This window comes from Octopus sinensis, linkage group LG10, assembly GCF_006345805.1.
Source record: "Octopus sinensis linkage group LG10, ASM634580v1, whole genome shotgun sequence".
NCBI classification, from domain to species: domain Eukaryota; kingdom Metazoa; phylum Mollusca; class Cephalopoda; order Octopoda; family Octopodidae; genus Octopus; species Octopus sinensis.
This window is the reverse complement of record NC_043006.1, coordinates 31,982,984-32,010,044: the sequence shown is the minus strand read 5'-3', so window position 1 is coordinate 32,010,044 and position 27,061 is coordinate 31,982,984. Positions and strand designations below refer to the sequence as shown.

Genomic DNA, 27,061 nt, shown 5'->3' with positions numbered 1-27,061 from the left:
ACTATAGACTGGGGAACGAATGAGAGAGAGAGAGACAGACAGACAGACAGTGATTGATCTGTAAACAGATAATCATCATCTTCATCATCATTTAACATCCGTTTTCCATGCTAGCATGGGTTAGATAATTTAACCGAGAACTGGCGAACCAGATGGCTGCACCAGGCTCCATTCTTGATCTGGCAGAGTTTCTACAGCTGGATGTCCTTCCTAATGCCAACCACTCAAGAGTGTAGTGGGTGCTTTTACGTGCCACCGGATAAACAAAAATAGATAGTATAGACAGAAAGAGGAAAGATGGATGGATAGATAGAGGCAGACAGATTGAAAGATAAGTAAAAGTGTTGAAGGTGATAGGTTTAAGGTTTATAAATAAGTAGATGGATACAAAAGCTCGAACGGTGCATAAGCTACAAAATAACCATATATATATAGAATGATTTACAACTGGGTGTTTTTTACATGGCACCAGCACCAGTGAGGTTGCCAAGTACCCACAAGGTAAGACCCCTGAACTAAGTGGGGTATGGACTGGAGGAATAAGAAACTATGATAGGGGAAGAGGGGCAGGTGTCTTGCTGAAGAGATGAATACATGGCTTGATCACCTGGAAAGCGAGGGAGATTCAAAGAGATGCAAAGTCCAGATACAACATAAATGTGAAACAGAATAGGATAGAAGAGCAGAAAAGGTGAATGTGCAGGTAAGAGCATGGGGGTGAAGATTGTGTGAGAGATTATTAGAGATGGCAAATGAGTTGGATGCAGAGGCTGCTAGTTCTGTGTAGGGAGGAAGTGTCAAACCCCATCCTTAACCTGCTTCCTCCATCTGTGGGGATAACAAGTTTTGCTCCCCCAGTTAGTCTCCTGCATATCACAGGCTTTTAGTGAGGACTTGAAACAGTCCTTAAATCGCAGCCTTGGTTTCTGCCGGGGTCTCTTTCCACTAACAAGTTCCTCATATAGCATCTGTTTAAGGAAAAGTGATGGAAAAGTGGTTATCAGAAGACGAAAGTATGTATTTTTACATGTGCTTCATAATAAAGCATTAGTTGGGTATAGAGTGTAATATGAAACTAAATAAATGGCACAGGAACAGGAAATTAAACAAAGTACTTCATGAGCTTGCAGTGATCTTACAGAGATCTTTTCAGATACGTAAACATTTTCCCATATAAACTTGTTCTTCATTTTGGAAACTCAAAGGAAGCTATCAGGTGATACACAAGTGCTCAGCTCTGAGTCCTTGTGCATCTTCTTAACAGAAGCAGCTGTAAGCTAAAGACAGTCATTCCATGATTTCCTGCTCCTTTATCATTTATCGAATTTCATGTTATACCCGGTATCCGACCAATGCTTTATTCTGAAGCATTAAGAATATCATTGAGTCCTAACAGCAGGTTATTAGTATCACTATGCGTAAGTGAAATAAACTTTATCCTCCTCATCATCATCATTTAATGTCCACTTTCCATACTGGCATGGGTTGGACAGTTTGACTGAGGGCTTGCAAGCCAGAAGGCCATGCCAGGCTCCAATCTGATCTAGCAAGGTTTCAACAGCTGGATGCCTTTCCTAATGCCAACCACTCTGAGAGTGTAGTCGGTGCTTATGTGCCACCAGCACAAGGGCCAGTCAGGCAGTACTGGCATCAGCCATGCTCAAATGATGCTTTTTAAATGCCACCGGCACAGGAGCCAGTCAGGTGGTACTGGCAATGATCACACTCAAATGGCACTTTTAACACTCTGTTGGCATGGGTACCAATCAGGCGGTACTGTCATTGGCCATGATAACCATTTCATTTGCCTCAACAGGTCTTCAAAAGCAAGACCCAGCAAGCCAAGTGAGGCCATAACCGTGGCCTATGCCAGTGCTGCATAACCAGCCCATTTTATACATATGTGTATATGTATGTATGTATGTATGTATATATATATATATATATATATATATATATATATATATGCATACATAGATGCATACATGCACACACACACACACACACACACATACACACACATATATACATATATGATGGCCATCTGCTCGTGACCAAAGAATATCATTGCTGACCTTTAAGGAACATTGTGCGCTCTAGAACTAACTTATATTTTGCATTTGCAGCTCCGTTAGTGGCTAATGAGCCCTGCTCTTGACAAGCATACCTGACTGCAAACACTGCACACCAAGCTTTTCTCATTCACTATGCTAGGACTGTGCTTTTGAGCTGCAAGCTTAAATTCTTCATGCAGAATACATGCTCTCTCAAAGGTATCAACTCCCTCCTTAAACTGCTTCTTTCATCTGTAGTGATGACAAGCATTGCTCTCCCAGTCAGTCTCCTGCATATCACAGGCCTTTAATGAGGACTTTACTCAGTCCTTAAATTACAGTCTTGGCTTCTGCTGGGGTCTCTTTCCACAAACAAGTTCCCCATGTAGCATCTGCTTAGGGATCCTGCTATCCTTCATTTTAATAAGGTGTCCAGTCCAACATAACTGATGCTTGTGCACCATCACCTCGATACTCAAGATATCAGCTGTTCTCAGGACCTTGTGTGTCTGGAGTTTTTAAGGCCAAGCCAACATTCACAATGTGCCTCAGACATCTCTGATGAAAGCGTTCAAGGACCCTTACACGACATTTGTAGAGAGTCCATGTCTCACATGAGTAAAGGAGCAATGTCAGTACACATGCATGGTACACAGCAATTTTTGTTTGCTTTGTGATGCCATACTGGGACCAGACATGAGACTCAAGAGACCAGAAGGAATCAGTTGCTCTCTGCAACCTGAAAGATATTTCATCATCCAGAGAGCAAGAATGTGCTGCCCAAGTAGACAAACTTGTCTACCACTTTCAGTATTGCTCCTTCAAACTAGATAGCTGGTTCCACATATGGATTTCCTGGTGCAGGCTAGAACATTACAACAGTCTTGTCCAGGTTAATGCTGAGTCCAAATGCCTTGCAAAAAGCAGAAATACAATTCATAAGTATTTGCATGTCATCCACTGTATGAGTGACTAAGTCACAGTCATCTGCATAAAAGACGTCACGAATAAGAGACTTGAAAACTTTTTAATTGGTAGCAAACTGGCACAGATTAACACAGATTAAAGAGGAAGCCAGAAGATCAATACCTGACATATATCCCCAGAGAACTAACCTTAGCAAAAGCATGAGTAAAAGCAGCAGCAAAGTATAAAGGAAAAGAGTTGGGGCAAGGATGTCACCCTGCTTGACACCATTCTCTACAGAAATGGGTCCTGCCATGCCACCACCAACATTGACCCAAGCCTCCATCCCATCATGAAATGATTTAATTATAGATACAAAGTGATCCAAACGGCCCAATTACATGGCTTCTTCTATAGCCCCAGACCGACTAAAACCTTGAGAGTGGATTTTGTTGGTAGAAACTGAAAGAAGCCTATCATGTATATATATTTATATGTGTTTGTGTGTGTCTTTGTGCATGTGCTTGTCCCCACCACCACCACCACCACCACCACTTGACAACCGATGTAGGTGTGTTTATGTCCCTGAAACTTAGCAGTTTGGCATAAGAGACCAATAAAATAAGTACTAGGCTTGCAAAGAATAAGTCCTGGGGTTGATCTGTTCGACTAAAGGCAGTGCTCCAGCATGGCCACTGTCAAATGACTGAGACATGTAAAAGAGAATAAAAGAGAATACACACACACACACACAGTGAAACAGATAAACTGATTAAGAAATTGCACAGAAAGTAGCAATCTGAAAATTCACATACATTTGGTGGAGGATGGTGGTGGTGGATACAATGGCAGTGGTGTAAGATGTGTGTTTTGGCATTGGCTGGTGTTGCTTGCGTAAATTCCATGTTTTCTCCCAGGAAAATGAGTGAAATTGCAGTTACTGCATATGCATAGTCCCTTGCATTGAGAAAACTGACATATTTTGGGATATCATGCGTTTATAGATTTTATTTTATTTACAGTTGGCATATTTATCATGGAACTGTGAGGTATACATTCAAATTGAAGAGGACAGTGGGGGGAAGGGGGGAAGAAAGGTGTGATAGTAGTAGTTGTTATGGTTGTATCAGTAGAATATTATGGCAATGATGATAATGATGATGATGGGTCAGTTGTAGTATTTAGAGAAGGTGATGAATGTAGATAGCTGGACAGTGAAGGGCTTTCCATTGTGGAGTTTAATAGGTCATCAATTGTGCTAGTTTTGAGGAGTGACCATACTGCTGGTCAAGCTGTTAGATTAGTAGAATATCTCTCTAGAGAATTTCCTTAGGAATTTTATGACCAGCTTCACCAGAAAACATCCTGGACTTTTTTATTTTAAAATTTATTTTTGTCCTTTGTTTTTGTTTTGAGAAGAAACCTACCTTCAAGCAACTTTTTACAGATCAATTTTTAGACACTATTTTCTAAACCTGGCAAAGTATGTAGTGGATACAAATTTTGATTTTGCACCTCTGAAAAATTTTAGGAGCTGCAAGTGCACCACCGGCACCTTCTGTTCCTGGGCCCTTGCATCTAACTGCACCACCACAAACTCCCTCACCAGGATATTACAACCTCTGGCCAACAAACATACTGTTTCCTATTTCCCAAGTGTATCACTGCTATGAAAGCCTCCACTCCTCTGAAAATAGTTTGTTGTATACTACCTACACTCAAGCCTACCAAAACATTATTTTCTTCTTTTTCCTCCTCTTGTCATTCTAACTGCGTCTTCTCCTCCCCCTCCAAGTACAAACTTCGGTAAATTTTGGAAAGTACAACCGCATGCGTTTCACTAAGAAGGAAAAAAGCCTCAGATTTTTTGCACAGAATCAAGTATCCTGACCTCCTAATGTGCCACAAACTCCTTATTTTTGTTCAGAAAAGGAAGGTGGGATGGGGAATCGGAACCCTTGCCCCATCCCAGAATCATTGGAAATATTTTTAGTATAAAATATACACAATATAAATGTTAACATATTAATTCACATAATACCAACTCGTAAATATTTATTTAATAACAAACCATGTGATCCACACTCTCGGAAACGTATTTCTGAAAATGTTGGGGTTGGGGTGGATAAAATTTCCGAGTGTTCCACCCCACCCCAACCACCATTTCCCAGACCAAAAAAAGTGTTTTGTGACATATTAGGGGGTCACTGTAATTCATTTAACGCAAAAAAATATTCCAATGATCCCGGAATGTGTGTGTGTGCAGGGGTAAGGTTCGATCCCACCAACACCACCACCACCACTTTTTTCCGAACAAAAATAAGGGGTTTGTGCTACATTAGGCAGTCAAGGTACTTGATTCTATGCGAAAAATCCAAGGTTTTTTTTTGTCTTAGTGCAACGCATGCAGGTGTACTTCCCAAAATTTACCCAAACTTGTAAAACCAATCCTTCTTTTACAGAGTTTCACCATTTCAATGAAATTTTCCCCTACTGATATTTTTTCCCGAAAGAGTTAATTTTTCGTCTGTCCACATAATTATACACACCTCAGTTTACTTGGCTGTCAGGAATTTTTCAGAAAATTATGAAAACATTTCAGAATGTTACTTGAAATAAGTATAGTGACATCTTATCCAGAAAAATAAATAACGAAGTGTTAATAAACTTAAAATGATGAGCATAGCATCTAATGTCGAGGAGACAACTCAAAATCAAAAGCTTAAAATAAGTTCATGTGATATTTTCAAAAGGGTTCGTCTGTCTTTATGTTCTGAGTTCAAATTTCACCGAGGTCAACCTTGCCTTTCATCCTTTCGGAGTTGGTAAATTAAGTACCAGTTGTGTACTGAGGTCGATCTAATTGACTGGCTCCCCTCACCAAAAATATACCTAGAGTAGAAAATAATATTTTCTTAGGGGTGTTCTGAGAAACCCTTGTATTACTTTTTTTTTTTAAATCTGAATTTCTAAAAGACAGAGTTCCTGTAATAAAATTTAACAAAAGTTTATAAAGGAAAAAAAATGATATTCACCATTTCAAAATAAGTTGAATAATTTCTTTTACCATAATTACTTTTATTTCAATAATAAATCTCTGAACGAGGTACAAACAATAGCTGCACGACAATGTGAAGTATATTTACCACTTAAATGTGGCTAACTACTAAGGGTGGATGCTACTCTACGCAAACACACATACATACACATGTATATCATGGCCTTTCTTTCTGGCATAGTTAGAACAGTTTACCATAGTTCACATCAGTTCTTATTCCCCGTTGACCCTTCAAAGTAACTACTTTTCCTTCATCTGTTTTCATTTTGCCATCATTTCTGACCTGGCCCTTTTCTAACACCAACCCCTTTACCGAGTGTGTTGAGTGCTTATGGTCCCCATACCACCCCTGGACAGATTTTATGTTCTCAACAAGACAAAGTTAAGGGTCCTCTTGACCTTATTGAAGCCTCTACTCATTTGTCAACCACTTCACAAAATGCACTGGTATAATGATGCAGACATGTAAATGCATTCATGCACAGACATATTTGTGTGTGTGTGTTTGTAAATAGATATATATTTATATATGTCTATCTATCTATCTATCCATCTCTCTCTCTATCTATCTATCTACCTATCTGTCTGTCTATTTATCTGTCTGTCTATCTATCTATCTAGCTATTTTATGTGTCGTGTGTGTGTGTATGTGTGTGTAAATAGATATATATCTATATATGCATATCTATCTATCAACATATCCATCTATCTATCTATCTATCTATCTATCCATCTCTCTCTCTCTTTCTCTCTATCTATTTATCTGTCTGTTTGTCTATTTATCTGTCTATCTATCTAGCTATTTTATGTGTCGTGTGTGTGTGTATGTGTGTGTAAATAGATATATATCTATATATGCATATCTATCTATCAACATATCCATCTATCTATCTATCTATCTATCCATCTCTCTCTCTCTTTCTCTCTATCTATTTATCTGTCTGTTTGTCTATTTATCTGTCTATCTATCTAGCTATTTTATATATATAATGGGTCATCCCATAAATAATGCAGCTTTTTATACTTTTATTTTTCAAAATTAAGATAAACAAAGTTCTTTTTCATCCTAAAATATACTCTCCTTCATTTTCTACAATGCTCTTGCATCTATCTGGTAGACTTGCAAGGCCCCTCTTCTAAAATTTACTTGTCCATGACAAAAAACACTCCTCCAGCACTGTTCTGACCTCGTCTACAAGATTCATATTTTTTTTCCATCCAAATGATTCTGAAGACAGCAGAATAAATGACAATAAAATGGGGCAATGTCTGGTGAAAATGGTGGGTGGGGAGAATGTTTCCCATTCAAACTGCCCCAGCCTTTGAAATGTCATCCTCGCTGTATTTGGACAAGCATTATCCTGATGGAAGAACACCTTTCATCTTGAAACCAAAGACAGTTGTTTTCCTTCTAGTGCTGATTTCAATGACTGGTTGAATGACCAAATTCAATTTTCTCTGCTAGTTCCTCAACAGTTACGATGAGATTTTGTGCTGGCAGAGTATACAGGACGTCCTTGTCAAGCCCAACAGATCTTCCAGAACAAGGTTCATCTTGTAGGTTGAGGTTTCCAGCTCAGAATTTCTGGAACCACCATTGACACTGGCTTGTGTTTATTGTCTGATCCCCATAAACTGCATTAATATTCATCACACTTTCCATTGTGTTGTTGTCTTCATTGAACTCATAAAACAAAATATGCTGAATATGCTTCAAAAAATAACTGTTAAAATCGAACACTGCTCTCCAAAACTTACACTAAGAATAAGTACACAGTAAAATTATTCCTTACTTTTATAGCAAGTTGATGCAAGTAGTTTATCTCATTACCTTCTGACTTTTATTTCATGCAACTGAAAAATCCACATTATTTATAGGATGACCCAATATAATGTAAGGGCATCCAGCTGTAGAAACTCTGCCAGTTCAAGATTGGAGCCTGGTGCAGCCATCTTGTTAGCCAATCCTCAGTCAAATCGTCCAACCCATGCCAGCATGGAAAGCGGACGTTGAACAATGATGATGATGATGATGATATATATACATATATATATATTCACACACACACACACACACAGAGAAAGAGAGAGTGAAAGACCATGGTGCAGTCTTCAAGCTTGCCAGCTCCTGTCAAACACACAAGCACACATATAGTGTGTGTGTGCGCACGCATGTGTGTACATGTGTGTGTGTAGGGTTGTTGGAACAAGCAGGAGGAATAAAACTCAACAGATAAGAGTATGTATTTCCTCTTTGGTTGTAAAGTTAGAAAACTAATTCAAAAGCCAAGATTTCCATGCATAGCACTTGGTACCTGACACCTGGATGTAAATTTATCTACTGAATATAGGCCTCAATCTCAGGAAGGCCTGTGGATCAGTGGTAAAGTGTTGCACTCACAATTGCCAGATTGCAGTTTCAATTCCTGTATCAAGCAGTGCATTGTGTTCTTGAGCAAAACACTTAATTTCAAATTGCTTCAATTCACTCAGCTGCAAATGAGTAAATGTACAAAAGCCTGGGATGTAGTGATCTCAGCCACTTATACACCATGGGAACCAAGTAACCAGGCTCGATGAATCCTAGGCCTTAAGACTCTACTTATATACTATATGTACATTATAAAAATTAATAATAATAACAACAACAGCAAACATTGTTTGATATCTGAAATATTTCTCGATAAGTGTATCCAAAACGTTGACATTTGAAATCTCTTATCAGTTCCTCTTTACACCTTGAGACATAAACCTGACAACTGTATGATTTTATGAAACAATTACAGATTTTTTTATTTTATTTATTTTTTTTGTAAGTTATGCGTCAGTATGTGGATCTTAACCCTTACACACACACACGTACACACAAACACACACACACAAACGCATGCACAAACATATGCACAAACAAGCACACACAAATACATACAAAACACACACACACAAACGAACAAACACACACAAACGAGCAAGCACACACACACACACACAAACGAGCAAGCACACACACACAAACACACATATACACACACACTATACTTGCACATTCAAACCTCCCTGATTTTATGATCGAATTGATAAACATTACCAAGAATTTGATATTGAGCTATTTTGATATTCACACTTTACAAACATCACTGGCTTCACAAACACACACACACACACACATTTTTCTCTTTAACAAGAATAACATTGACAGTTAACAGTGACTCTGAAGTTTTGAAACCATCATCAGACTGTCCAATGATGGCTTAGCTGGCCAGAACAATATTATTCCAGTTAAAGAATAAAAAATCTGTACTCTACCAAAGTATGGAGTGATCCTCAAGATAAATGTAAAACTGGTGCCAGTCCTCAGTCAAACCATCCAACCCATACCAGCATGGAAAGTGGACTTTAAACGATGATGATGATGATGATGATGAGTTTAACCCTTTAGTGTTCGTATTATTCTGCCAAAATTAATCCTTTTTCATCCACATTGCCTTGAACTAATCAGGCATTATCTTGGTGCTATGAGAATTTGATGAGGTATCTGTTAATTTTTAAAACGATATTGTAGGGTTGGTTTGAGAGACCAGATCTGGCCAGTTTGAACATAAAACAGGTAGAATACTTTTGGCCAGATATGGCCAGTTTAAATGCTAAAGGGTTAAATCCTGCAAGCTTGATTTTACCATTCATCTTTGAAGGGTAGCAATTTGTGGCTGTGTCCCAACCATAGAAATTATTGTTAATATAGAAGCATCAGGCAGCAAGCTGACAGAATCATTAGTACACCGGTCAAAATGCTTAGGGCAGTATTTTGTCTGTCTTTATAATCGGAGTTCAAATTCTGCTGAGGTCAACTTTGCTTTTCATCCTTTCAGGGTTGATAAATTAAGTACTAGTTGAGTATCAGGATCAATGTAATTGAATCACCCACTTGCCCGAAATTGCTGGCCTAGTGCCAAAATTTGAAACCAATATAGAATTGTAAGGCAGTAAACTGACAGAGCCATTAGCATGCCAGGCATAATGCTTAGTGGCATTTTATCTGTCTTTAATACTGTGAGTTCAAATTCTGTCACACTCGGCTTTGCTTTTTGTCCTTTCAGAGTCAACAGTATGAGTACCAGTTGAACCCTAGGGTCAATGTAATTCATCTGAACCATAGGGTCAATGTAACTGACCTGAACCCTAGGCTCAACGTAATTCACTTGAACCCTAGGCTCAACGTAATTAATTTGAACCCTAGGGTCAACATAATTGACTTGAACCCTAAGGTCAACGTAATTGACTTGAACCTTAGGGTCAATGTAATTGACCTGAACTTTAGGGTCGATGTAATTGACCTGAACCTTAGGGTCAACATAATTGACTTGAACCATAGGGTCAACATAATTGAATTGACCCTAGGGTCAACATAATTGACTTGCCCTCCCTTGAAATTGATGGCTTTGTGCTAAAATTTGAAAGTAATGTTATAAAATGGTTATTTAGACCAGTTCCAGCTCAATTGTACAAATTTAAAATCAAAGACATTCTTCCTAAGACTGTCCTATTTTCTCTCTTTTTTTCTCTCCAAAAACTGCATCAAGGGTATCATTTGCTGTGACTGAATATCCTGACCCTTCTAGTAGCCATTCATACTATGAACTGGATGTAGAACTGACTCGTACTTTACTCAGGGGCAAAGCACATGAATGAAGTATGAGGATCTTTTTTTAGTACAAGTTGCAAGAACATAGGAGCATGTCAGAACACATCTGAGGAAAATAACGAATTATTCTTTAATTTAACAAATTGTTCGATGCACAAAATACATAATGAATCACTGTTTTGGTTTTATACTTTTTCATATACGAGGGGGAGTCAAAAAGTAATGCCATTTTGTTTAGGACAGGTATAATTACCAACACAGGGACATGTATCATACATCAAAATGAAGCTGATCCTCTGTGGATCACATCCCTACTTCTCAACATAGTTATCGTTTCTCTCAATAGCAATGTTCCTCCTTCGAATGAGAGTATGTATCCCTACCCCGTAAAATTCTGTTGATTGTTCTTTTGAGCCACTTCTTCACTACAGTTTTCACTTGCTCGTCACTGGAATAATGTCTGCCTTTCAAACCCTCTTTCATGGGGCCGAAGAGATGATAGTTTATCTTAATTTTGAAAAATAAAAAAAAAAAGAATTAAAAAAATGCATTATTTATGGGATGACCCAATAGTTTAGAAAATAGTTCAGCAAGCATGGAAAAGTGGACGGTAAGCAACAACAACGACAACGACGACGACAGCCATGCCTGCCTCCATTTTATGGTTGTATAGCCGCAATCAATATTTGTTATGCATCTGAGATAGATGTGGAAACACATACGTAAAAATCGTCCAGCTCAAAACCCTACACGTCACTCATACTTTCAGTATCAAGATAAAAGCAAAAAAAAAAAAAAAAAACTAGGCTGTTGGTGACTTACACAGAATTACTCATGAGTAACAGTATCGGGTGATTTTTATTCAATTGGTTATTTTTAACTGCTGAATTCTGTTGTTATTGCCAGCAACTCAACTGTGAAACAGATTTAGAATCTATTTTAATTGGTTACGAAAAACCGGACAGAGTTATGTGCCTTTCATACAGGCACAGAACAAGATTCAAATTTAGGGCAATCCTTTGGAGATGGTATCACAAAACTGAGAATGAAAATCATTTTGTTTTACTCTTTTACTTGTTTCAGTCATTTGACTGTGGCCATGCTGGAGCACCACCTTTAGTGGAGCAAATCGACCCCAGGACTTATTCTTTATAAGCCTAGTACTTATTCGGTCTCTTTTGCCGAACCGCTAAGTGACGGGGACGTAAACACAACACATCAGCGTCGGTTGTCAAGTGATGTTGGGGGGGGGACAAACACAGTCACACAAACATACACATACACACATACATATATACGACGAGCTTCTTTCAGTTTCTGTCTACCAAATCCACTCACAAGGCTTTGGTCAGCCCGAGGCTATAGTAGAAGACACTTGCCCAAGGTGCCACGCAGCAGGACTGAACCCGAAACTATGTGGTTTGTAAGCAAGCTACTTACCACACAGCCACTCCTACGCCTATAAGCTTAAAGAAATAGATCCCAAATATTTTTTTTCCTCACAGCACAAATAAACAGACCAGGTAAAATCGCACACCATAAGTCATTATCATCATCATCATCATCATTTAATATTTGCTTTTCCATACCTGTATAGGTCAAATGGAATTCATTGATGCAAATCTTCTACACCTGGGTGTTCCTTCCTATCACCAATGCTCACCTGTTTCTAAACAAAATAATATTTCTCCATGGTTAGACATGTTTGTCCATGAAAGACAGGAAATGAACAACCTCGCTTGTATGACGATGATGCTCATTTACAACCATCACGCGATGTACAGACAAAGGTACACACAATCACGTGGACACGCATATCATATACATCATCATCATCATTATCATTTAACATCTGTTTTCCATGCTGGCAATGGGTCGGGTGGTTTGGGAGTCTGTGGAAGAGGAAGACCTAGGAAGATGTGGGATGAAGTGGTGAGAAGTGATCTTCAGATGATGAACCTCAGAAAGGAGATGACAATGGAACAAGACATTTGGTGATTCGCTGTGTGAGAAGACCTGCCCAGCAAGGTAAAATCGAGGTCATAAAGGCATGTCCTTTATGTTTATGTCCCCCTGCCCCATACATAATCTGGCCTTGGCAAACCTCTCCCCCACATCACATCTTCCCAACACCTCACCCTCACCTCCACCCTTGTTCACCACTCCCCTCTTTCTCCCACTCTCCCTCACAAACCTACCTTCACACAATATGTCCATGCTGAATCTCTTCCCCCAAACACCCCCCATCCTATTACCCCACCTACCCTCTAACTGCGCCCACTCACTACATCCCACACTCCCTTCCACCTCCCACCCTCCTTTTGCAGTCTTGCAAATTTACCCACCCATTCACCCTATCCAATCCCTGGCCCACTTTGCTACACACCCCTCCCTGTAACTTGGGTGCTCTCCCTCTCACATCTTCACCATCCTCTCTCTCTCTCTCTTTGCTACTACTACTACTACTACTACTAGGGTAGCCATGTGTCTCTTCCTCTACTGCAAGATCCCTATTTCTGTCCCACTATTCATAATCTAACTTCTCGGCACAAGCCACCATCTTTAATACTGTTCCCTACACCCACCTTAGTTGGTGGTGGAGGGGGGGTCTTGTCTTACAAGTTACTTGGGTGGCTTCATTTCTGCTGGTGCCACATAAAAGTCACCAAGTACGTTCTGCAAAGTAGTTGGCATGAGTAAGGCTATCCAGCCATAGAAACCATGCCAAAGTAGGTGACCGGGACTGGCACAGTCGTCTGCCTAGCCAGCTCCTGTCAAGTTGTCCAACCCATGCCAGCATAGAAAACAGACACTAAATGATGATGATGATGATGATGATGATGATGATGATGATGATGATGATGATGATGATGATGGATGATGGATGATGGTCACTTTTTCCTCATGCCTTTCCTGTCAGATGTACTTTCCAACCACCGGTATATATTCCTTTCAAAAATAAGCGGAAGAATACAGTGTTAAATTGCTCAACTCCAAGCTAGCTAGTGTCAATGTATGCCTGTAGATTGATAGCTATGCGTGAGAATTATGTGTGAGAACAGGTGTGCTCTCTGACCGGCAACACATGGTTTTTTCACAACATTTGAAAATCTCAGTCATTCACAGACATTCCTTGGAGTAAGTAAGACAACCAAGCAATCATATTCTACAAAATCCAACAGAAGCAATATAGTTCTTTCTGCTTGATTTTTCCAGGAGCATTTGTATCACCACCACCACCACCACCACCATCATAATCATTATCATCATCGTCAACATCATTTTTCTGGATTAGTTCTACCGTTTGGATTACTTCATCCTCCAAACTTTTATCCACCTTAAGAGTTGTTATTCTACTTCCTTTTAAGAGCAAATTCGTAATGAACTGAAGGTAAAACAGGAAATGATGACCTAAAGTCTGTTACTGTCACTCTTGACTTGTCAGTAATGCCAGGTAAACTTATCCAGGCTGGCAGCAGTATTACTCACCAACACAAAAACCAACAACTACAACAACTTGGCCGCTAGCAACTCTTAAACAATTACCTGCAGTGCCACAACACAACCACTTAAGTTCGCTCCTTCTCTTCATTCTCCTCCGCCTTTCTTTACAACAGTCAATCTCTTTACTCTTCTTACTCATACTTCTCCTCTTGTTCAACACCCACCCACCCCCACCACCATCATCATCATCGTTATCATCTTCTTGGTTGTTGTCATTGTCATGTATTATTAATATCATCATCGCCGACTACGTCAATATTTGATATCTTTCAAATGATAACCATATCAACAACAGCAACCACAATAACAAAACAGACTATTTAAGCCCAACCAACACTGTAAACAAAATCAAATGTGTTGATTTGTTGTTGACATTAACAGAAGGGAAGTGCAGATCGCAACGACCGACAAAGAAAATAATTCTAACGACAGTGATTATCAGAGAAATAACATTCTCAAGACAAACACAGCTTATTCTAGCACCAACACGAAACATCACAACATAAAACAGGGGCAACAAGTTTAGACAAAGTTGTTACGGAACATATCTTACAGAACACAAGACACCAACTTTCTATTCTACTTTATTTAAAGACGAAAGGTTTTTTCTTCTTATCAATTTTCGATCCAAACGGCAAGTACTTCTTCTATTGTTGTTGTTGTTATTATTATTATTATTATTATTATTATTATTATTATTATTATTTAGTTCTGATTCCGATGTGACTTTATAGGTTTCTAACATGTTAACAACTTACATGATAAAAAAAAATTAGGCATTACTACACAAATGTGTTCCACAATATTGTTTCCTCATACCTTTCAAGTAAAGCAATAAAAAAAAACTATGCCATTTTAATCCCGAGTAGGGCCGGGTATCTCTGCTAGTGCATATATATATATATATATATCATCATCATCATCGTTTAACGTCCGTTTTCCATGCTGGCATGGGTTGGACGGTTCAACTGGGGTCCGGGAAACCAGGAGGCTGCATCAGGCTCCATTCTGATCTGGCAGTGTTTCTACAGCTGGATGCCCTTCCTAACACCAACCACTTCGTGAGTGTAGTGGGTGCTTTTTTACGTGTCACCGGCACAGGGTCCAGAGGGGGCTGGCATCGACCACGATCGGATGGTGTTTTTTACGTGCCCCCGGCACGGAAGACAGTCAAGGCGGCGCTGGCATCGGCCACGTTCAGGTGGTGCTTTTTACGTGCCACCGGCACGGGGATCATATATATATATATATATATATATATATACACACACATATAAATAGTATAGCCCTCACTGTCCACCCACTTCTATCTTCTCAGGCATGTAATATTTCCTCTTTCTGACAATGAATATAATCTCTTTACTCTATTACTTGTTTCAGTCATTTGACTGTAGCCATGCTGGAGCACCGCCTCTAGTCGAGCAAATCGACCCCAGGACTTATTCTTTGTAAGCCTAGTACTTATTCTATCGGCCTCTTTTTGCCGAACCACTAAGTTACAGGGAGACGTAAACACACCAGCATCGGTTGTCAAACGATGTTGGGTGGACAAACACAGACACACAAACATACACACACACATATACATATATATATTATATATATATATATATTATATATATATATATATATATATATATATATATATATATATATATATATTATATATATATTATATATATATATATATATATATATATATATATATATATATATGGACGGGAGGCCTTTTTGTGACACTCACTATTGAGGTCAGCATGCAATTTGCGAAATTACAAGCCTTGGGATAGATTGTGGGTCAGCTTCATGATAGGGGAAAGCAGGTTACTATGAGAGGACCATCCTGATGATGTCCATGTTCAGGTGTCCAAAGCTGCCCCTTTTTACTCGGTCCCACTGTATGACACCTCGGGCAAGTGTCTTCTACCACAGCTTCAGGCCAATCAAAGTGTTGTGAGAAAATTTGGTAGACAGAAACGGAAAAAAACCGATTGTGTGTGTGTGTGTGTGCTTTTGTATCTGAGTTTGACCCCTACCACAACTTGATAACCGGTGTTGGTTTGTTTATGTCTTAATGGTTCAGCAAAAAGAGACCGATTGAATAAGTACGAGGTTTTAAAGAAGAAGTCCTGGGGTCAATTCTTTCAACTAAAAATTCTTGAAGGCTGTGCCCCAGCATGGCCACAGTCTAATAACTGAAACAAATAGAAGATAAAAGAAAAAAAAAGGATCTTTCTTTTGTAAAGTAATCTTTCCAAGACATGTTCAAAATGTTATGAAGCCTGGTTATGTGGGTTCAATCCAGCATGGTTTCAAACCTTTCAGATAGTGTCCAAGAAGAAGAGACACAAAAGAAGTTCCTTTTCAGAATCTCTGACAGCTTAGGTTTCCAGTCTATTTTTACCATTTACTAGCAGTATCGCCCGGCGTTGCTCGGATTTGTAAGGGAAATAACTATATAAGCATTTTTAGAGAGTTATAGCAAAAAATGCATTAAAAATGGGAAAAAAATTATGGTAAATTTTTTTTTAAATCGTTGACTCATCGTAGACATTTTTAGAGAGTTACTTCCTTTATATAATAGCGAAAAAAATGCATTAAAATGGAAAAAAAAATGATGGTAAATTATTTTAAAAATCGTAGACTCATCGTAGACGCGCGCTAATACTAAGAAGGGCTCGATATGAATCACGACTATAAGATACCCGGTTTTGGTTAAGCTGCACCGCAAAATGTGGGAGTAGTTAGGAATCTAAATCGTAGGAGACAGACACACAACTTGACTTTTATATATAAAGATTTGTTTCAGTTACTGGACTGCAGCCATGCTGGAGCACTTCCTTGAGGTGTTTAGTTGACTAAATTGACTCCAGTGCTCATTTTATATGGGGATATAAACAAACCAACACCAGTTGTTAAGCATTGGTGAGGGTGTTGCAAACAGGAACATATAGGTACACACACACACACAAGGGTGTACTGAAAAGTTCCTGACTTTGGGTAAAAGAAAATACAGGAGGATCAGTTAATTATGATTCCCACACATGTTGCAGTAGTCCTTCAGTTTTTCTAAGCCCTGTAAAAGAACTCAGAAGGTTGGGGCTCCAACCAGACCCATCACGATACCCTTAAAGCCAGGAACTTTTCAGCACCCTCCGCCATATACATGACAGGTTTCCAACACAGTTTCTACCAAATTAACTCAAAAAGCATTGGTCAGCCCAGGGCTATAATAGAAGACGTTCGCTCAAGGTGCTGTGCAGAGGGACTGAACCAGGAATCACCTGCTTGCTGAGACTTATCTAAGTGCTGCCCAAGTTTTGCTGATACATAGAATTTCCTGGTTTTATCAAGCTTCCAGACAAAGAAGCAATCGTACCTTCCAAGTTGTAGCAAATGAATTTCACTTTTAGTATTATCATGGAGACCGATTTTGCAGACAATGAAGAATGGTGTGGCTCCTGTAATGATAGCTGGCATAAGGACTAAGCCATTAGAAAATCCGCATCTGTTAATTGTAGAGCTTGAATATCTTAAAGTTGATTTAGTGGGCATAAAAACATGCCCTTTGCTGTAGATCATAAAAATTATATGTAAATATAAATATATACAAAAAAAAGTGCCACAAAAAAACCGCGGATCTTTTCGGTTTGAACGGCAGTTTTTAACATAATTTCTAGGAAATTAAAAAATTTCAAACTTTGTATATTGGTATAATGTGTTTATAAAACATCTTTTTCTCTTGGCTTTATTGAGAAAATTCTATAGTTTGTAAGATATTTGTTGTTTTTTTCTTCTTCAATTTCTGCAATTTCAACCAATCACTGACGTCTATTGAGGTAAAAAAACATTCTGTGCCGTATGAACAAGTCCCTCGTTTAAGAAACAGATTGGGTTTATTTACATTTATGAAGAAAAAAAGATACCCTTCCTCCTAATCCTAACCCTAAAACAGATTGAAATGCAATAGATCGATTCTAGGGTCATAATTATGGGTGACAATTTCATATGACACCGCTAGAAAAAACTGCCGTTCAAACCGAAAAGATCCAAAACCGCTTTAAATTGCTATAACATGTTTCTATGCAAATGGCATTTTGGCATTCGGGCAACGCTGGGTACCTCTAATAGTTCGCGCGCGCGCGTGTAAAGGACAACTGATACCCTAAGCACAACCAATTCAAAACGTTTTCTCGACACATCCATTGTCTGCGAACTTCTGAATATAAAATAATGTTAAAACTTCTCTTTTCATCCTCGCCATCCTTCAGGCCACCCCCACTCCGTAAACTATATTACATGTAACTTGATTTCTTTTTTAATTGTATATGTTTAACGCTAAAACAGCAACACACAATATGAACAAAGTATTTAATTCTAAGTAGGGCAACATGTAAAAATACTATTTTTTTTCAATTCTTTCTAATTAATTACATTAGGAGGGGAAAAAAACTGTAATTTATAACTTGCAGCTTGGTAGACCTAATTAGTAGAGACAACTTGACAGTACACCCCTTCAAAGATACGCTAAGCACATGCTTGAGCGTTAACTCGGTCTGGTTATTTATATACATAAATATATAATCATAACTTCTGTATATGAGCCAAGTGGGAAAGTGAAAGGGTATCCACAATTAATACTTTTACGAGTTGGTGACAATTATGTTGTGTACTTCACCCTTCCGCCTCTGAAACTAGTTGACTGGTAGAAAATATGTGAGTGACTGTCTAATTGTATATATTCATGTTTGACTGTGGCGGCGGAGAAGCTACGCTGAATTATCTGCTCTCTCTCTCTCATATGTATAAATATACATACATCTCTCTCTATATATATATATATGAGAGACAGAGACAGAGTTCTTCGCTTATACATAGGTCGTATTAAAATATGTACAAAGTCCAGCAGAAAGGCACAAGGACTTAGAATCCACACTCAGCTCGTATACATACTCTATAGACATAAATACACACACAAACTCGTTGTTACTGTGTGTGTGTCTATCTATCTATCTATCTATCTATCTATCTATCTATCTATCTATCTATCTATCTATCTACACTCTCTCTCACACACACACACACACACTCAGTCTTTTGTATTTTTACTTAGATGTTTCAGCGAAGGTGGTGTCCCAATCACGGTGGGGCATGGCCTTGAAGGATTTAATGCAACAAGTCGACACCAGTTCTACTGATCCCCTTAAACAAACCAACACCGGTTCTCATGAGGTGAAGGTGGGACTCATACAAAGATGCGCGTCCGCCGGCACACACGTATACACATTTATACATACATATACGACGGGCTTCCATGCAGTTTCCGCCTACTAAATTCAATCACAGTGTATTCGTTAGCTAGAAGACGCTTACCCAAGGTGCTACTCAATGGAGCTGAACCTAAATCGTATGGGTTTAGTTGAAAAGCGTAGCTGAGCTCGTTGGCGTGGCATCTTGGGTGTCTTCTCTCTTATAGACCAAAGCTGATCAGTGAATTTGTTGGGTGAAAACTATACTGAAGCCTATCGTATGTATGCATGGCATATGTGCCTCTGTGTTACTAGTTTGGGAAAGACTTCCTTTTGTACCCCACCCCCTTTTTTTTTACAGATCGGGTACGGAGATTACGAATTTGAAAAAAAAAATTGGCAATTTTTTTTCAGATTCATAATCCCCGTACCCGAAAACGGGGTGGGGGGGTTCTGCAAAAAATACTACTACTACTACTACTAATAATAATAATAATAAAGTAGGGTTCGGGGAGGGTACAAAAGGAAGTCTTTCCCTAGTTTGGGTTCACGCTCTCAATCACTAAGCGGTTTGACCAAAAAGTGACCGACACAATAAATACCAGCATTAGGGTCAATTTGATTGGCTATAAATCCTTTAATGCGGTGCCCCAGCTTGGCCGCAGTCTAATGACAAACAAAAGAGCACATAGATTGTCATCTATACACATCAATAGGAACAGCTGTGTAAGATGGCAATTTACTAATTTTAAACTTAAAAGGGATATAGGTTATCGGCGTTGTTCTGGCTCAGTGGTGCGTGACCTTTTTTGTTTTTTCGTGGCTCACATAATCCTAATTATCATTCACGACTGGGAAAAAAATAATAAAACCACGAAGTTAGACTAATAAAACAAAAAAATATGATGCCAACATATATATATATATATATATATATATATGTTCGGTGGCTTCCTTGTTCCTTGCATTCAGGGTATTAAAAGTGATATTCTTAAATATACAGAAATAGGCTATTAAATGTATCCGTTTAACCACATCAAACAGATCTATGGTCCTTATCAAACAGATCTATGATCTGTATGTTCTGTATATATATATATATATATATATATATATATATATTTGTATATATGCATATGTATGTATGTATGTATGTATGTATTTATGTATGTATGTATTTATGTATGTATGTATGTATGTATGTATGATCTGTATATAATACATGCCAGATGAGTCCTTATCAATTAAGACCTATGATCGAAAACAATCAAGTCTACATTTTTTATTCCTTTATAATGAAAAGTGTTTTATTTGAGGTTACTATTTCTAGCAGGTCGATCGGCCACGTAGAGACTCCTAATGTTGAGTAAAATTATAAATAAATGGCTCGTTTTGAACTGAACCCTTCGTAGAAACTAGATTATTTTACTTTTACTATGACGTACCCTGCTCCACTTTATAATCTTATTCAGTTGACAAGCATGTGTGTATACTAGTTGACAAGTCGTTTTTATTTCCTTTCTCGTTCAATAAACCTTTAAGTACTTTCGTGGTGACGTAGTAATTTGTCATTGTAAGGACTTTCGGGATATTTCTTTCGTTAGTTTTGTCATTGTCGGCTGTGTTACTGTGAAGTTTGGACTCTGTTTATTGTCTCTGTCGTTCTCTCTCATCCGCCAAGTAAGTTGAGGAATTTTCTTAAAGTGTGTGTAGGAGTGCTCTCTCTCTCCCTTCCCCTGTCTCCCTTGCTCTCTCTCTCTCTCTTTCTACAATACACGTCGAAATTATTAACACTACCATAAGATATCATTTCAAAGTTTTCTAACAAGTATTTCCAAGCAAACTGTAGCGACTACAATATAATCCAAGTAAAACGTTTAGCCTTAAAACGACAATTTGTCATCTTTTTCCATCGTATTTGTTTCCTCATAACTTTCTTAATAATGCATAATTTTCAATGGAATTTATACAGTTACTTTTTTTTTCTTAATAAAATTAATTAAAAAGAAACAATTTCATCTACATTTTCGTAAACGCAACTGCAAAATTTCATTTAAAATATTATTTAAATCAATAAGGGAGCCCACAGCGTGTTCATTGATCCTGCTAGAGATAGTAGCCGAATCTTTCTCAAATCGTACTCTACTTTCTTCAAACAAAATTACAGGACAGTATACAAGTAAGACTGGAGAGTCACAGTTGTAACGTCGTTGATGAGGTCATATGTCTGCTTACAAAAACTGACGTGGGGCAAAACAATAATAAGTAGCCCTAGACATTGCTGTTTAAATCGGAGTTTCTTTCAGAGATCTGAAAAAGAAAATGTCTGTTTAAATTTTTAAGTTGTACGTTGTAGTTATTATCAAATTCTGTATTGATTTCGTCTGATTAGTCACCAGGCTAACTTTTTTCTCTCGTGGTTATAGTTATTTTCTATTCTGTGTACACACACACACACACATATCGTCCGGTGATGGTTTAGCTGGCCAAAAGTTCTGTCAGTACTATTCTTGTTAAAGAATAATAGATTTGTACTCTTCAAAAGTATGGAGTAACACCCATCATAATGTAAAAGAGATTTCGGAACATAAAAACCAACATTAATAAGTTAATGAATGTATCTCTCTCTATATATATATATATATATATATATACTTTATTTAAAGCAGCGGAAAATTCAACAAAACCTGTTACTCTGAGTTTCACGTTCCCGTTCGTCGGACAGTTCTAGCAAAAACTGTCCGACGAAGGGGAACGTGAAACTCAGAGTAACAAGTTTTGTTGAATTTTCCGCTGCTTTAAATAAAGCATATTACTCTACCACTGGTATTTGAGTACTCTTTTTTCCACCTTGTTTCACATATATGTGTTTACTCCGGTATATATATATATATATATATATATATATATATATACTTTATTGAAAAGCAGCAGAAGTATCGCAAAAACTGTTACTCAGAGTTTCACGTCCCCGTTCGTCGGACAGTTTTGTTGAGAATCTATCAAAACTGTCCGACGAACGGGATAGTGAAACTCTGAGTAACAGTTTTTGCGATAAAGCATATTACTCTACCTCTGGTATTTGAGTACTCTTTTTCCACCTTGTTTCGCATTAATTTGCTTACTCCGATATATATATATATATATATATATATATATTCGCCGTTAAACGAATACAAATATGTACGTTTGGATGTACAAACGAGAGGTGGGCGAAATTCAAGGAAGTACTCAATATATGCAGTCGAGTTTATTCGGTGCGATTTTTCAGATAGCAAGTCTACGAAATAATGAGTAGCGACGGCCTGAGTTTGTCAGCTTTGGACGGACATATGCATAGGTGTTGGTGGGGAAACAGTTTACATACAGACATAGATACAAACATACATAACCCAGAGAAAAGTTCACGGAAAATTTACAAGCAATTTTAAAAGTCTAGTCTGCAACATGATTCCTTTAGTAAAGGCAGATCATTGACTGAGGTGGGGGGTACTCCGAGAAACCATTTATAATGAACCTACTGCCTCAAAAATTTCTTCATTCATTCATACACATACACGCACAATTCCTTGGCATATTCACACGTATATGTACATAACGTGTCTGTGAGAGAGAGAGTGTGGGTGTGTGTGTAATAAGTCATCAGTCGAGTAAAAGCACGAAATCCCTATTGTTTCTGATTTAGGCACAGATTTCGAGGGGGAGGGGTTTAATCAATACCATTTGCCATTACTTGGTTAGTACCTTTCTTTATCGATCCCGGAGGGATGAAAGGCAGAGTTGACCTCGCTTGTATTTGAACTTAGAACATAAAGAACTGGAAGAAATACCAGAAAGCATTTCCTCGACGCTGTAACAAATCTGCCGGCGAAGCACGAGAGTAAAAACTGTGTTCAACATTCGGGTCGACAAGGAAGTCTCTTACGTGGTCGCCCGACCTGTTAGAAATAACTAAATCTCCCCGTAAATCCCGTTCTACTACCTTACTATTGCTTAATGTAATACTAGATATTGTATGTCTGAAATAAGACGGGATGGTCACAATTGGAGCGACTTCGACCACATGTCCGCTTGATCGTGGCTGATAATGGGAGCTGTGCTGTTATTTCATTACTCTGTCTTATTGTCATTCAATTAAACTTTAGACTTCTTTTCCATTCTTTACTCATAACCTCCTCCTCTTTCCCTACATGTCCTCCCACTGCGCCTCCCCTTTTCCTCCTTCGTCATCATCGTAGGTGTGGTCGCCTTCATACTTTTGGCAACACATCAGTTTGTGTGTGTGTAAAGCGTATCTTTTGTTTAAATCATTGGGATCAACTCGAAAGGTTTAGTCGAACAAGCTGACACAGGTTGTCAAGCGGTTGGAGTGTGGGGGCAAAGACAAACACCCACATATCTATACAATTGCTTACAACTTTCGTCTACCAAATTCACTCTCATGTATTGGCAGCCAATAGTAAAAGACATTTGCCAAAGGTGCCGTCCTCTGGAACCGAACCAGAAACCACGTAGTTGAAAAGCAAGTGTCTTAACCACACAGCCATGCCTATACCTATCTATCTATCTATCTATCTATCTATCTATCTATCTATCTATCTATCTATCTATCTATCTATCTATCTATCTATCTATCTACCTGTCTATAATATGTGATAATATGTATATATATATATATCGTGTATATGTATGGGTGTGTGTGTGTGTGATTATCATTTAACGTCTGCTTTCTGTGCTGGCATGGGTCGGATGGTTTATCAGGATGCAGTGAGCTGCAGGGCTGCATCAAGCTCCAATGTCTGCTTTGGTATCCAGCTTCTATGGCTGGATGCCAATCATTTTACCAACTATTTTGCTGTGTATACTGGGTACTTTTATGCCTGTGTCACCAACACAAGCAGGGACAACAAAAAGGAAGATGTTCCCACAACAACGTGTGGGGGGTATGATAAAGGAACAAACCCAGGTGTATTGCTATAAAGGAGATGCATGGCTACCCTGCATTATGAGGGTGGGTAGTAATGGTTGGAAAGAAGATAAGAGATGGTTGTAACTAGATGCCAAAGCATCTCAAAAGTACAAGGTCGTGTAAGAGATACGTGTGTGTGTGTGTGTAACTCAGTCTCAGGAAAAAGAGCAGAGCACGCCACAACCTTTACTCAGGGACTCTGAGACTGACAAGAGGACAGGGGCCAAATGAAATACTACAACTTCCAGGTTATCTTCTGACCTGTTGCAAAAAAGTGACTTCCTCTCTTGACCCCCGAGGATCAGATAGGGGTGTTTAACAGAATGGCAGATTATATTTATCCCCCAGGACAGTTATCATCCCATGTGAAGGTGCATGGCTTAGTGGTCAGGGTATTTGGCTCACGATCGATCGTAAGGTCGTGAGTTCAATTCCTGGCAGCATATTGAGTCCTTGAGCAAGACACTTTATTTCACATTGGTGTGGGCGTAGCTGTGTGGTAAGAAGCTTGCTTCCTAACCACATAGTTCCAAGTTCAGTTCCACTGCATGGCACCTTGGGCTCACCAAAGCCTTGTGAGTGGATTTGGTAGACAAAAACTGAAAGAGGCTCATTGTATATATATATTTGGGTATGTGTCTGTGTTTGTCCCCCGACCATCGCTTGAGAACCGATGTTGGTGTGTTTACGTCGCCATAACTTAGCCATTCAGCAGAAAAGACCAATGGAATAAGTACTAGGCTTACAAAGAATAAGTCCTGGGGTCGATTTGTTTGACTAAAGGCAGTGCTCCAGCATGGCCGCAGTCAAATGACTGAAACGAGTAAAAGAATTGCTCCAGTCCACTCAGCTGCCAAAAATGAGTCATACCTGTAATTCAAAAAGGGGCCAGCCTTGTCACATTCTGTGTCACACTGAAACTCCATGACAACTACATTAAGGGTACACGTGTCTGTGAAGTACTCAGCCACTTGCATGTTAATTTCATGAGCTGGCTGTTCCGTTGATTGGGTCAGCTGGGACATTTATTGTCATAACTAACAGAATGCCTGTTACCATCCCATGGACTTTTGCTTAGTTTCCTCTGACAAGGCCTTCGATTTTCCTGAAGCTTTGGTAGGAGTTGTTTGCCTAAAGCACTGTGCTGTTGGTGGGACCAAATCTGGAATCATGGGATTGCAAAATGAACTTCTTAACCTCAGAGTAGAAAGGTGGCTTGAATTCATTTACAAAGTATTTGTTTTTTATATTGGTTTCAGTCATTGGGCTGTGACCATGCTGGGGGAACCACACTGAATGGTTTATTCAAACAAATCAACACCAGTGCTTACAATTTTTTTTAAAATCTGGTACTTATTTTATTGTCAGTTTTGCTGAGCTGCTAAGTTATAGGGACATAAACAAAGCAACACTGATTGTCAAGCAATGGCGTGGACAAACAGAAAGACACAAAGAACTCCCTGCTCACTCTCTCGGTCCAATCCTTTTACATTCCACTCCACTTACATTCACCTCCTTATACCTTAAGGGTATGCCCTGGCACATCAACACCATCTTCTCTCTCTCTCTCACTGGGGTAGTCATGTATCTCCTCTACAGCAAGACACCTGTTTTCTGTCCCTCTATCATAGTTTAACCTCTCATCACTTGGCAATTTTTCATTGCTCATTATCAAAGCTGTAAAATAGAAATTAAACAATTAATCTTTATATGTTATGTATGAAAATAAAGACTAAACAATTCAACACTGATTGGACAACAAGTTCTATCAAACTAATGATATAACATGGAGATACAAGTTGCCAAAATTCATCAGTGAAATTCAGAAAAAAACTTTTGCAGAAACTGAGGACAGATAAGTGGTTGATAAGAGCTGTACAAGCCCTGTACTGGGATGCTGTCAGTAAGGTGAGAGTTGGCAATGAGTATAGTGAAGAATTCCAGGTAGAAGAAGGAGTTCACCAAGGATCAGTCCTCACACACCTCTTATTCATTATAGTCCTCCAGGCAATAACAGAGGAATTCAAGATAGGCTGCATCTGGGAGATCCTCTCTGCTGATGACCTTACTCTAATAGCTGAGTCACTGCCAGAGCTAGAGACAAAGTTTAGGGTGTGGAAGCAAGGTTTAGAATCAAAGGGCCTTAGGGTCAACCTAGCAAAAACCAAAGTCTTAAGTAGGAAGGCTGACAAATCACAAACCCCTTCAGGTAGATGACCCTACTTGATCTGTAGAAAAGGCATGGATAGAAACTCCATACAATGTACCTGGTGTAAGTATGGACACATAAAAGGTGTGGCAATATCAAAGGAAGGTTAACTGGGAAGATAGTTTTTGTGTGGCAGATGCTCGGGTGCAATAAACACTGAAGATGTACAGAAAACAGATTCCATCACATGCCAGCGGGGAAAACTAGCAGTAGATGATAGCTTCCACTACTTAGGTGACCAAGTGTGTAGTGGGTGTTGTTCTGAGAGTGTAGAGGCTAGAATAAAAATAACCTGGACGAAGTTCAGAGAGCTCCTACCTCTGCTGGCAACTAAGGGCCTCTCACTCAAGATGAAAGATAGACTATATGATGCAATTGTGCGAACTGCTATGCTACACAGCAGTGAAACATGGGCCATGACTACTGAGGACATGCGTAGGCTAGAAAGAAATGAAGCTAGTATGATTGCT

General features: G+C 38.8%; 1 protein-coding gene and 1 long non-coding RNA gene across 2 annotated transcripts in view; both read left to right on the top strand.

Annotated features, from left to right (window-relative positions):
* Positions 1 to 13,550: 13,550 nt before the first annotated feature.
* On the top strand, positions 13,551 to 18,197 carry LOC118765083. Its single transcript, XR_005000932.1, has 3 exons — positions 13,551 to 14,802; positions 16,286 to 16,290; positions 18,186 to 18,197. It is a non-coding gene; the product is annotated as an uncharacterized LOC118765083 (long non-coding RNA).
* Positions 18,198 to 20,964: 2,767 nt separating this feature from the next.
* The window catches only part of LOC115216698 (ADP-ribosylation factor 1-like 2), a 45,236-nt gene continuing 39,139 nt past the window's right edge, over positions 20,965 to 27,061 (top strand). The window contains exon 1 of the mRNA XM_029786229.2: positions 20,965 to 21,093. The gene's annotated coding sequence lies outside the window, so the exon portion shown is untranslated. The remainder of the gene's footprint in view (positions 21,094 to 27,061) is intronic.